This window comes from Esox lucius, chromosome 11, assembly GCF_011004845.1.
Source record: "Esox lucius isolate fEsoLuc1 chromosome 11, fEsoLuc1.pri, whole genome shotgun sequence".
Classification (NCBI taxonomy): Eukaryota; Metazoa; Chordata; class Actinopteri; order Esociformes; family Esocidae; genus Esox; species Esox lucius.
Window position 1 is genome coordinate 4456092 of NC_047579.1, and position 12263 is coordinate 4468354.

Consider the following 12263-nt stretch of genomic DNA (forward strand, 5'->3'; position numbering starts at 1 on the left):
ATGCAGGATCTGCTTGTGCCTGACAAAATGATGAGCGAGGAACAGGCAAAAGACAGAAATTGAGAATTTTAATGCAAAAAGAAATGCTCCGTACAGACAAGATGATGTTGACCAAAAACAGGTACTTTGTCGAAAGTGCCTTGCAATTGTTGCCACAACATGACCATTTTGTTCGATCATTTAATGCGGCACCACAAATCTTCATATGACGAGTGCAAAGCATCTCAATGCCGTCCAAAGCAAACATCTATTTTGGATGCATTTGGCAGCGTTACACCATATGAGAAAGGTTCGAAGCGGCAGAGAGCAATCACAGATTCAATAACATTTCACGTCGCCAAAGACATGGTACCAATTAACATGTTTACCAAAGAGGGTTTTAAAAACATGATCCGGTCGCTTGACAAGCGGTATGTAATGCCATCACACAACTATTTTTCTCAAGTTGCCACCCCAGAGCTGTACGAGAAATGCAAGGCACAAATTGAAAAAGAGCTGTCACAAGTGGAATATTATACAGGAACAACGGACCTGTGGTCCAGCCGGACAACGGAGCCCTACATGCAGTCTGACTGTACACTTTATTAATGAGGACTTCCACCTGAAAAGTCGCTGTTTGCAAACTTCATTTTCCCAGAGGATCATACAAGTGAGAACATCACAACAGGGATGAAAGAAGCTTTAGCTGATTGGGGCCTAGATGAGAGTCGTCTACTCTGTATTACAACAGACAATGCTGCAAACATGGTGAAGGCTGCACCTGAACAAATGGACCAGGTTGCAGTGCTTTGGCAGCAGACTGCATCTTGCAGTTGATAAGTTATGCCCAATTGCGCATTCTATTTTATTACTGTTGCTATACTATTACTGTTACATATTATTACCTAGCAACCTGTTCTGAAATATAAAAATGTTCATTAGTTTCATACATTTTAATTGTAGAGGATGGGGCTGGGGAAGAATGAAGGATACATACTGTCAGATTGATAGCCAAAGCTCTTTCTGAACACATCCTGTATTTTTTCATATCGCAATACATATCGCTGAAAAACAAAATATTGCAATGCCAGTTATTTCCAATATCGTGCAACCCTAATATACACACATATATAAACTTTATGATATTTTTACACAATATATACATGTTTGAAGAAAATACATTATTAAGCATTTTAAGACAACAATTAAAATGTAAGACCATCTATTGCCAAACACAGCTTCTTTAATACTGGAAATTTCACTTGACTTACTTCAAGTGAGCGGGTGCTGCTGTTAGCAAAGCCTGCTGTGGTGCACTGAAATTGCTGTAATCATAAAAACATGCATACACACCTTTAACTCTAAAGATAAACAAGAGATATGATATGCTTGTGGAAGAGGAATAGAGCAGTTTCCCTGCATGCACCCTGCAGATATTTATTTTGGTAAAAGCAGTTCAGTTCTAAGGACACCTGAAAGGCTTATCATGCAAAATGATACCTGAGGCAAAGAACATGTCAATAGGCTTTTCTAATTGTTTGATGCCAATTTTCAGGACATAGTTGTCTGATGTGTGGCATGATGTGATTTTTGTGGTGTCTGAAACATCGGGTGTGACGTACGAATGGATGAACAGGGACAGATCTATAGTCCACTCCCCAATACCCTGGAGGACAACAAATATTCCATAATACATTTAATTTGGCATATCCTGCTATCCAGAGAGCATTACTCTTAAAATAGCAAGGTTGGACAACCACACCATCCAGTACTAATTCTAATAACAACGTCTTACAGTGTTTGTTATATTTCAGTTATTCTATTGTGCTGCTGCTCAAATAGTACATGGTTTAGGGGTTCGTTAGCCAGTCTGAGCCTCAAGGTACAAGAACGAGGTTTTGCTTGGTTTAGTATTTTCTTTTGTTTGTGGACGTGGCCTGTTCTGTTTGTAATCTCATTAGAACAGGCTACATATATAGCTTGACTTAATGGGATCCCATCATGTTTCAGACAGATGATACGACACCTTCTAAAGATACCACGGCTAAGTGGGGAATTTTGAACCCTGACCATTAAAAGGGATCCCTGTCTGTCCGTAACAAGATCTTCAGGCCACAGATAGGCCTACTCTTGCCCTTCTGTTATTAGAGCGTCTCTCGAGACTCATTTTACAGTTTGACATGTCTGAAATACCATTTAATATTGCCCTGGATTTTCTCAGGGGTATCAACAGCTTTCTATCCAGTGTAGACCTGCATATTCCAGGCAGAACTGTTTCTTGCATCACAGGTCACCCATATTTGTATTTCATATTTAGACTTGTTTTGAATATAATGGTTTATCAACCCACACATTCAAAAGAAAATAGCACCTTCCCAGACATCCAGTCTCTGCGAATATTGTCATGGCTCTTAATGGAGACACAACTGGTTCTGCTCCATCGTATTCCTTGCCTGAAGTTTCATCCGGTACAACAGAAATGGAACTGTGCACATATACTGTAATGATTGTAAATCTCCCCTCTCTTCCCTTACTCTCCCCTCCACAGACAAACACGTACACACACTTTTAAAAAAAACGTAACCTCTCAAACTGTATGAATTTCATAAAATAATGTCTCCACGGTCCAGGATTAGGCTAGATAATCTGAAAAAAAGCAAACGTTTTCTTTGAATAGCACCCACAAAACACCAGTCTCAATGCACTATATTCTAAATGTGCTTAATCGTTTTCCAAGCTCTGCACTTGAAAAATCTGAACTGTGTTTCAAATTCTTCCATAGTTGTTTAGAAATGACAAATGATAGCTCACACTATGAGGCTATAGCTGAGTAATCCATGCACTGGCAAAACTCTAGGACATAACATTATACACTGATCAGCTTTAACAATATGACCACTGACAGGTGAAGAGAATAACACATATAATCTCGTTATCATGGAACCTGTCAGTGGCTGGGATATATTAGGCAGCAAGTGAACATTCAATCCTCAAGGTTGATGTGTTAGAAGCAGGATAAATGGGCAAACGTAAGGATCTGAGCGACTTTGACAAAGGCCAAATTGTGGTGGCTAGACGACTGGGTCAAAGCATCTCCAAAACTGCAGCCCTTGTCTTTTAGCAAGCAAAAATGGTTCAGGAATGTTTTGAGGAACACAACAACAAGTTCAAGGTGTTCGTTTGGCCTTCAAATTCTCCAGATCTCAATCCAATTGAGCATCTATGGGACCATGGAGGTCCCACCTCGCAACATACAGGACAGTAAGGATCTGCTGCTAACGTCTTGGTGCCAGATACCACAGCACACCTTCAGAGGTCTAGTGGAGTCCATGCCTCAACATGTCAGGACTGTTTTGGTGGCAAAAGTGGGACCTACACAATATTAGGCAGGTGGTCATAATGTTATGGCTGATCGGTGTATATTCAGTGTACGCTTTCATAAAGCATAACTCATTTTAAAAGGTAACATTTCCCCTCCTCATTCCTTGGATGATTATTTTTGTAAGCGTTTGACGCGTCTCTCTATTTGCAAATAAACTGTTCATTGTGCCAAGGGAATTTTGTTTCTGTACTTACTCCTTTAAGAGTGTCAATCGATGAAATTGCCATCACACATCACTTGGTGTCTCTAATCATATCCTAGCTGGTCATCCGTGCATGGCTAGGTCTCTGGAGCCTTAAATCCTCCCCCGCTCGTGGACTGGCTGCGAAAAGGGTGAGAGTCAGGGCGCCCGGCTTATATGATTTTGGGGATTCATCAGTACAGGTACCCGGGCTTACATTTTGAAATAAGGAGGTAAGAGTGCAATACAGTTGTGGCTGGACTGCAAGGTTAATAATCTGCAGTAAATGTTGGACCTTTTGAGAGGTTGGACATTTTTAGATCTGGACATCTTTAGACCTTTGAAACTAGATTTACTGGGTAAATCGGGGACATGGGTAAATCGGCAGTAAGCCATTGATCATCCCTCATAGTTACGGTGAGTGGAGTTTAGACCAAAAAGCTCTATTTTTGTCTCATCAGACCACATGACCTTCTCCCATTCCTCCTCTGGATCATCCAGATGGTCATTGTCAAACTTCAGACAGGCCTGGACATGCACTGGCTTGAGCAGAGGGACCTTGCGTGCGCTGCAGGATTTTAATCCATGACGGCGTAGTGTGTTACTAATGGTTTTCTTTGAGACTGTGGTCCCAGCTCTCTTCAGGTCATTGACCAGGTCCTGCCGTGTAGTTCTGGGCTAATCCCTCACCTTCCTCATGATCATTGAAGCCCCACGAGGTGAGATCTTGCATGGAGCTCCAGACCGAGGGAGATTGACCGTCATCTTGAACTTCTTCCATTTTCTAATAATTGCGCCAACAGTTGTTGCCTTCTCACCAAGCTGCTTGCCTATTGTCCTGTAGCCCATCCCAGCCTTTTGCAGGTCTATAATTTTATCCCTGATGTCCTTATAAAGCTCTCTGGTCTTAGCCATTGTGGAGAGGTTGGAGTCTGTTTGATTGAGTGTGTGAACAGGTGTCTTTTATACAGGTAACAAGTTCAAACAGGTGCAGTTAATACAGGTAATGAGTGGAGAACAGGAGGGCTTCTTAAAGAAAAACTAACAGGTCTGCGAGAGCCGGAATTCTTACTGGTTAATAGGTGATCAAATACTTATGTCATGCAATAAAATGAAAATAAATTATTTAAAAATCATACAATGTGATTTTCTGGATTTTTGTTTTATATTCCATCTCTTACAGTGGAAGTGTACCTATGATAAAAATTACAGACCTTTACATGCTTTTTGGCTCGGTGCACCACCACAATGGATTTGAAATGAAACAACTGAGATGCAATTGAAGTGCAGACTTTCCGCTTTAATTCAAGGGGTTGAACAAAAATATTGTATGAAACACGTAGGATTTGCAACCATTTTCATACACAGTCCCCTTATTTCAGGGTCTCAAATGTAATTGGACAAATTAACACAGTCAAAAGTAAAATGTTTTAATACTTTGTCGAGAACCCTTTGCAGGCAATGACTGCTTGAAGTCTGGAACGCTTGATATCACCAATTGATGTATTTCTTCCTTTGTGATGCTTTGCCAGGCCTTTACTGCAGCTGTCCAGTTGTTGTTTGTTCGTGGGTCTTTCCTCCTTAAGTTTTGTCTTCAGCAACTGAAATGCATGCTCAATTGAGTTGAGATCAGGTGATTAATTCAGCCATTGCAGAATATTACACTTCTTTGCCATACAAAACCCCAGGGTTGCTTTTGCTGTGTGTTTTGGGTCATTGTCCATCTGTAAAGTGTCCAATCAACTTTGCTGAATTTGGCTGTATCTGAGCCTACAATATATCCTTATAGACTTCAACCGGCAGCTTCTGTCTTCTGTCACATCATCTATAATCACTAGTGACCCAGTGACATTGGAAGCCACGCATGGCCATGCCATCACCCTGCCTCCAGCGTGTTTTACAGATTATTTGGTATGTTTCAGACCTTCCCCAATGCTTTTGTCTTCCCATCATTCTGGTACAGGTTGATCTTAATTTCATCTGTCCAAAGAATGCTGTTCCAGAACTGGGCTGCCGTTTTTAAATGTTTTTGGCAAAGTCTAACCTGGCCTTTTTATTCTTGAGGCTTATGAATGGTTTGCACCTTGTGGTGAACCCTCTGTGTTTGCTCTTGTGAAGACTTCTCTTTATGGTAGACTTGGATAATGATATGCCCTCCTTCCTGGAGAGTGTTCTTCACTTAGCTGGATGTTGTGAAGAGGTTTTTCTTTACTATGGAAAGGATCCTACGATCATGCACCACTGTTGTCTTCTGTGGACGTCCAGGTCTTTTTGTGTTGCAGAACTCACCAGTGTGTTCTTTTTTTCTCAGAATGTACCCAACTGTTGATTTGGCCACTCCTAATGTTCCTGCAATCTCTCTGATGTTTTTATTTTGTAGTCTAAGGGCGTCCTGTTTCACTTGCATTGAGAGCGCCTTTGACCACATCTTGTGGGTTCACACAACTGCTTCCATATGCCAATGCCACACCTGGAATAAACTCCAGACCTTTCACCTGCTTCATTGATGAAGAAATAACAAAGGAATAGCCCAGACCTGTCCATAAATCAGCTTTTGAGTCAATTGTCCAATTACTCTCGGTCCCTTGAAAAAGAGGGGGCTACATATTAAAGAGCTGTAATTCTTAAACATTTTCTCCAATTTGGATGTGAACACCTTCAAACTAAAGCTGAGAGACTGCACTTTAAGCCCATACGTATTTAACTGTATGTATTCTGAATGTATTTTGGACAGACAGCCAAAATAACAAAACTTGTGTCAGTGTCCAAACTGTAGGAATGGTACCTTAAAAAGAATATTCTAAGGCACATTAAATGTACCTGAAAGGACATCACAGCATCTGGAAAAAACGGTGAGTCTCGATGTGCATGCTCCGATGCTCCGGTAGTGTCAACCAGACGGCAGCAGTGTGAACAGACCATAGCCTGGGTGGTTGTGATCTTTAATGATGTTCTGTGCTTTCTTCAGGAATCGTGTATGGTAGATGCCTTGCATGGAGGGGTTTGCTCATTATTTTGTTGTCCAAAGTAAACGAATAAACGAATGAACGAACGATACCTGGACCCACCTGATGCTACAATACAAGTCCAAGCGCAGATGCAGCCTCACTGATGAACATCTTGCAGCAGTACCGCACACTGCTTCAGCACACTGCTTCAACAAAAATGACTCCTGACTTCACCTCACTTGTCACCGCCCATATTGAGAGAGGCTCTCCTGTTCATATTGAGAGAGTACCCTATAAGTTGATTTCTTGGGTCTGGCCTGCTGGAATTGCAAATAGTACAAAAAATATACTGTATGAAGTTAGATGACGGCAATTATACCAACATTTGCATTGAGTAAAAATCTTCAGAAGTGATTTCATAGACTTATGTCTGCCCTAATAACTATTATACCTATATAACTTTTATACACTATACCTTATGTAATGTAGCTTACTCTGTTGTGTTGAAAGTTAAGTTTTAAGGCAAATATGTGTTGCAACATTTCTGTTGAGTAATAACCCTAAAAAGGGTTTGCCTGCCATAATAACAGTTGTTAACAGAAAATAATTTAAAAAAAATTGTTGACGTAAATGAAGTTCTATTATGAAAACGGTGTTGCATGGAAAATAAATATGCATAAATATAATATGCAAGTTTATAGAGTTAGCTATTTTGTGTGTTTTTTAGGTATGTTGTTTAAAAAAGTTATCTGGCCCACGATGCTCTCTGGCATTTTCAGTGTGGCCCCCCAGTGAAAAATATTGCCCACCCCTGCTATAGAGGGACTTGCAGTCTGCAGTGGATCAACTGTCGTACCAGGCACTAATGCAGCCTGAGAGGATGCTCTCAATGGTGCACCTGTAGAAGTTCACATTTCTTGAGTCTCCTCAGGAAGTATAGTTGTTTTTGGGCAGTTTTTACTGCTGAGTTTGCTTGTCTGGAAAAATGAGGTAATCTTTGATGAAACCTTAATTCAGAGAATCTCCACTTCATCTCCATCGATATGTATTGGGGCATGACATCCCACGGTCCACGGTCATCTCTGCAGACTTACAGACATTTAGAGAGAGGTTGTTGTCCTGGCATCATGTTGCCAGGTTCTTTACCTCCTCTCTGTAAGCGGTTTCATCTTTGGTGGAGACTAGACCCAGGTTGGTAGTGTCGTCCGCAAATTTGAGGATGATGTTGGAACTGTGTGTGGCAACACAGAAAAAGGGAGTACAGGAGGGGACTTAGTAAGTAGCCCTGGGGGTTTCCAGTGCTCAGGGTCAGTGTGGAGGAGGTGAAGCTGCCCATTCTCAACACCTGGGCTCTGCTCGTCAGGAAGTGCCCTGAATGTGATGTCTTTCTCTGGATTCAACATGAGAGGAACTGCTTCCTCCTATGGCACGATACGGAACTTAAAGAAACTGGGCAAGAAAAGTAGAGATCACCCCAGTGATCTAAATGTTAGAATAGTGTGCCCTCTAGTGTTTCCTTAGAGATATTACACAAGTCTAAACTTTTTTTGAAACGTGTTGCTGGCATCAAATAATTTTTGTATTTTATTCCAAAACCAATAATTTCTCAGTTTCAACATTTGATATGTTGTCTTTGTACAATTTTCAATTAAATGTAAGGATAAACGATTTGGAAATCATTGCATTCTGTGTTTATTTACATTTTAGGCAGCGTCCCAACCTTTTGGAATCAAGGTTCTAGTTTACGGTTGGCTGTGAATAAAAAATCAAACCAATCAAGTTATGTTTTCTTTTTAATTCTATTATATCACATTATATCTCATGTTAAGTGTCAATCGAAGTGTGTTTTGACTTCACCACCCTTGTTGGTGAGGTTCTGCAGAATCCATGGATATTTAACATTTCAGTCTACTATAAAGAAAGGCTATATAATAAGCCAATATGTCAAGACTGTGCCAGACGGAGTCAAATGCCATCAACTTTTAAGGGTCAAACAAAAACAAGCAAAGCCAATGGATTGATGTGACTGTTTGCCTTTAAACATCAGAATCATTGTGACACCTGCGCCCTCTGCTGCTTCACCTCCCCCTGCAGCGGACGGGCTCCGGCGTTCGACGTCACCGGCCTTCGGACACCATCGCCCATCTCATCATGCTTGTCACCTGTGTCCTGTTTAGTGCAGCTGTTCCTCATCCTCATCATTTCCCCCCAGTATATATGTTCCCTCTGCTTCCCCTGTCTTTGTGTGTAATTGTCTCTGCATGTAATAGAGCAGTGTACGCTTCAGTTCGAATGCATTTTGAGTTCTCGTTATAGCATTAAAGAAACTGTTTTCTATCACGCCGTTCTCCTGCTCCTCCTTTATCCGCCCCCCGAAGACGTGACAATCATAGTGATTCTCCTTCTGTTAATTTAACCAATTACCTGAAAGAAGGACAACAATGTAGCACATAATATAAGCAGGAGCTGAAAGAAAAACCAACAACAATATTTCTATATAATCAACAAAAATTCTTGCCATGGAAAACTACCAAGAGGCCTAGTACAGGGCATGGAGTAGGAGCACTCAAATTAAAGAAACGCAGGAATTCTTATTTCTATATAATCGTTTTCTTCAGTTATCATTTTCATGAAGATTCTTTGCAAACTTTCATAATGACTATTTGCAATATTCTCAGCCTCACCTTGAAAAATTCTCAGCCTCACCTTAATACTGTAATGGTCCCTTCCGGAAGGGATTATTCCACTTCGTGTTTTCTGTGTGTCCTTGTCTTGTCCTTGTATGGTCTTTCCTGTTCTTGTTTCAGTTAATCGGTATATTCAGTTCACCTGTGTTTAGCCCCCACCTGTTTCTGTTCTCCTCGTTTCTCAGTGTATTTAGTTCAGCCCTTTTCTCCTTGTCAGTGTTGGTCATCGTATGTGCATACACCTGTCATGTTTGTATGCGCCTGTGCCCCAGAATCACGGACCCTTTGAACTTTGGGACCCGGCACTCCGTTTAGTTTTCGTTATTTTTGTTTAATAAAGGAGGGAAACCCTCGAGCTTCTGCGCTTGCCTCCGTCTCCATATCTTCAATCGTGACAGAATGACCAACCCAACAGAAAGGAGGCAGCAGAAGTGGACGGTAGGGGAGTTCCTCGGATGGCCGGATTCAGACTCCGAGGAGGAGGACCCCTACCGTCACCCCCTGGACCGCTGGACCCCCCGGTGGCTCCTGCCCCTCGGCCGGCTCTCGTGGCCCCTGCCCCTCGGCCGGCTCTCGTGGCCCCTGCCCCTCGGCCGGCTCTCGTGGCTCCTGACCCTCCGCCGGCTCCTGACCCTCCGCCGGCTCCTGTGCCCCAGAATCACGGACCCTTTGAACTTTGGGACTTATTGAAGTGCCCGGCACTCCGTTTAGTTTTCGTTATTTTTGTTTAATAAAGGAGGGAAACCCTCGAGCTTCTGCGCTTGCCTCCGTCTCCATATCTTCAATCGTGACAAATACCACTATTTGTTCTGTCAAATCTGGGAAATTGTTAACAAGGCAAGATTTTTTCTTCTGTCAAAAAAAATACAATTATACATTTTACCTTCTGCAATGTTTACAAACAATAAAAAACACCATAAAAGTACAATGTTGTCAAAATTAGAAGCTTTAAGTTGTGGTGATTAATTCATAAATGACTATTGTTTACAGGTTGCCATGTACAGTGGATGTAAAAAGTCTACACCTCTGTTAAAATGCCAGGTTTTTTTAATGTAAAAGAATGAGACTAAGATAAATCTTGTCAGAACTTTTTCCACTTTTAATGTGAACAATTCAATTGAAAAACAAACTGAAATCTTCGAGGGGGAAAAGTGAAAAATAAAAACCTTACAATAACCTGGCTGCATCTCAGACACAATTTTATAAAATACTTGAAACATTACATTAAAATATTAACTCCAGAATGTATGAATTTCAGTAACTTTATCTGATCACGGATAATAACTTTAAATAATTGGATCATACCTGGCAAAATATTCATTTTCGATACTTGTTTTGTCCGAGAATTTGACAGACCCTTTTTACTATGTAGGGACTTAATTAAGGGACTTGTGGTCAACTTCAGTGAGGGTGTGATATTATTTTATGAACTCTGCAGTTTTTACTTTGTAATAGTTATTCAGAATTTTTTGCTACAGTTTCCACTTGACAATGGAACATGACCATGATTTCAGTGAAAAATCATGTCGTGTTTTGTACAGGGACCATCTGACACAGAGACACTGAGGAGTCTTCATAAACCCCAAACCCTGGATAAAGGGGCTCAGAGAATGTGGTGTAGAATGTGTGTAGGTGGGTCAGTGTGTCAGAGGAGACCCTGTAGAAGGACAGAGTGCCGGCTGGCCAGTCCAGATACACTCCTACTCTGTGGGAATCTGAGGAGGTGACAGGTATGGCACTTTTTGTTCCATCGTGACAGACTAAGAAGATTGTGCCACAACAGTCCAGTCTCCAGGTCAGTCCAGGTCGTTGTATCCAAACAGGGAGTCAATAAACTCTTTCCTGCCAACTCCTTTATATGTCACTGCTATCACAGACCCATACCCTTCCCTACTCCACTCTACCTCCCAGTAACAACGACCAGACAGGCCCTCCCTACACAACACCTGCTGACAGTCCATAAATCTCTCGGGGTGATCCGGATAAACTTGCTCTTCTTTCACCCATGTCACCTTTCCATTCTCCTCACACAGAGAGAGCATTCTTTGGGCTGTGTTTGGGTCCAGTGTGAGCTCACAGGCATCTAAAGGATAAGACCAGGACAAAATATTAAAAATAATACAGATATATTATACACACTTCTTTCTGCATGTGCATATTTTATTACTATATATTGGACATTAAAACAGACACACATGCATGTAGAAATGAGCACTAGCAAAAACATCATACAGCATACACGCAAATGCAAACTTGCAAACCCAGACGAATGCACTAAACAAACAAATGCAGAGACACATAAATGGTACTGTATTTGTATTCTGGGAGATTTATAATTCTACACTATATACAGTTGTGCTCATAAGTTTGAATACCCTGGCAACATTTTTGAAATTTTGGCATTGATTTTGAAAATATGATTTATGCAACAAAAAAAAATAGATAGTGATCATATGAAGTCATTCCTTATCCACATAGCTGTTTGGCTCCTTTGTAAATCCTAATACCAGAAATCACCCAAATCTCCCTGATCAAAAGTTTACTACATAACTTTGAATTATTTGGCGTTGTTACAGACACACATACACAGGTGAAAGTGGCAGTTAAATGCGAATTTCCCATACCTGTGGCATTTTAAATTCCAATTAGCCATTTTCCCTCCCTGGCGTCATGTGATTCATTAGTGTTACAAGGTCTCAGGTGTGAATGTGGAGCAGGTGTGTTAAATTTGGTGTTATCGCTCTCACACTCCCTTATACTGGCCACTGGAAGTTCAACGTGGCACCTCATGGCAAAGAACACGTATGAGTGCTGCCAGCATTGCTGCAGAGGTTGAAGGGGTGGAGGGTCAGCCTTTCAGTGCTCAGACTATACGCCGCACACTGCATCAAATTGGTCTGCATGGCTGTTGTACCAGAAGGAAGCCTCTTCTAAAGATGATGCACAAGAAAGGCTGCAAACAGTTTGCTGAAGACAAGCAGAATAAGGACATGGATTACTATAACCTGTGGTCTGATAAGACCAAAATAAATGTATTTGGTTCAGAAGGTGTCAAGCGTGTGTGGCGGCAACCAGGTGAGGAGTAA

General features: G+C 41.3%; 1 pseudogene; it reads right to left on the minus strand.

Annotated features, from left to right (window-relative positions):
• Positions 1-10595: 10595 nt before the first annotated feature.
• On the minus strand, positions 10596-11967 carry LOC117595335 (annotated as a pseudogene).
• Positions 11968-12263: the final 296 nt, after the last annotated feature.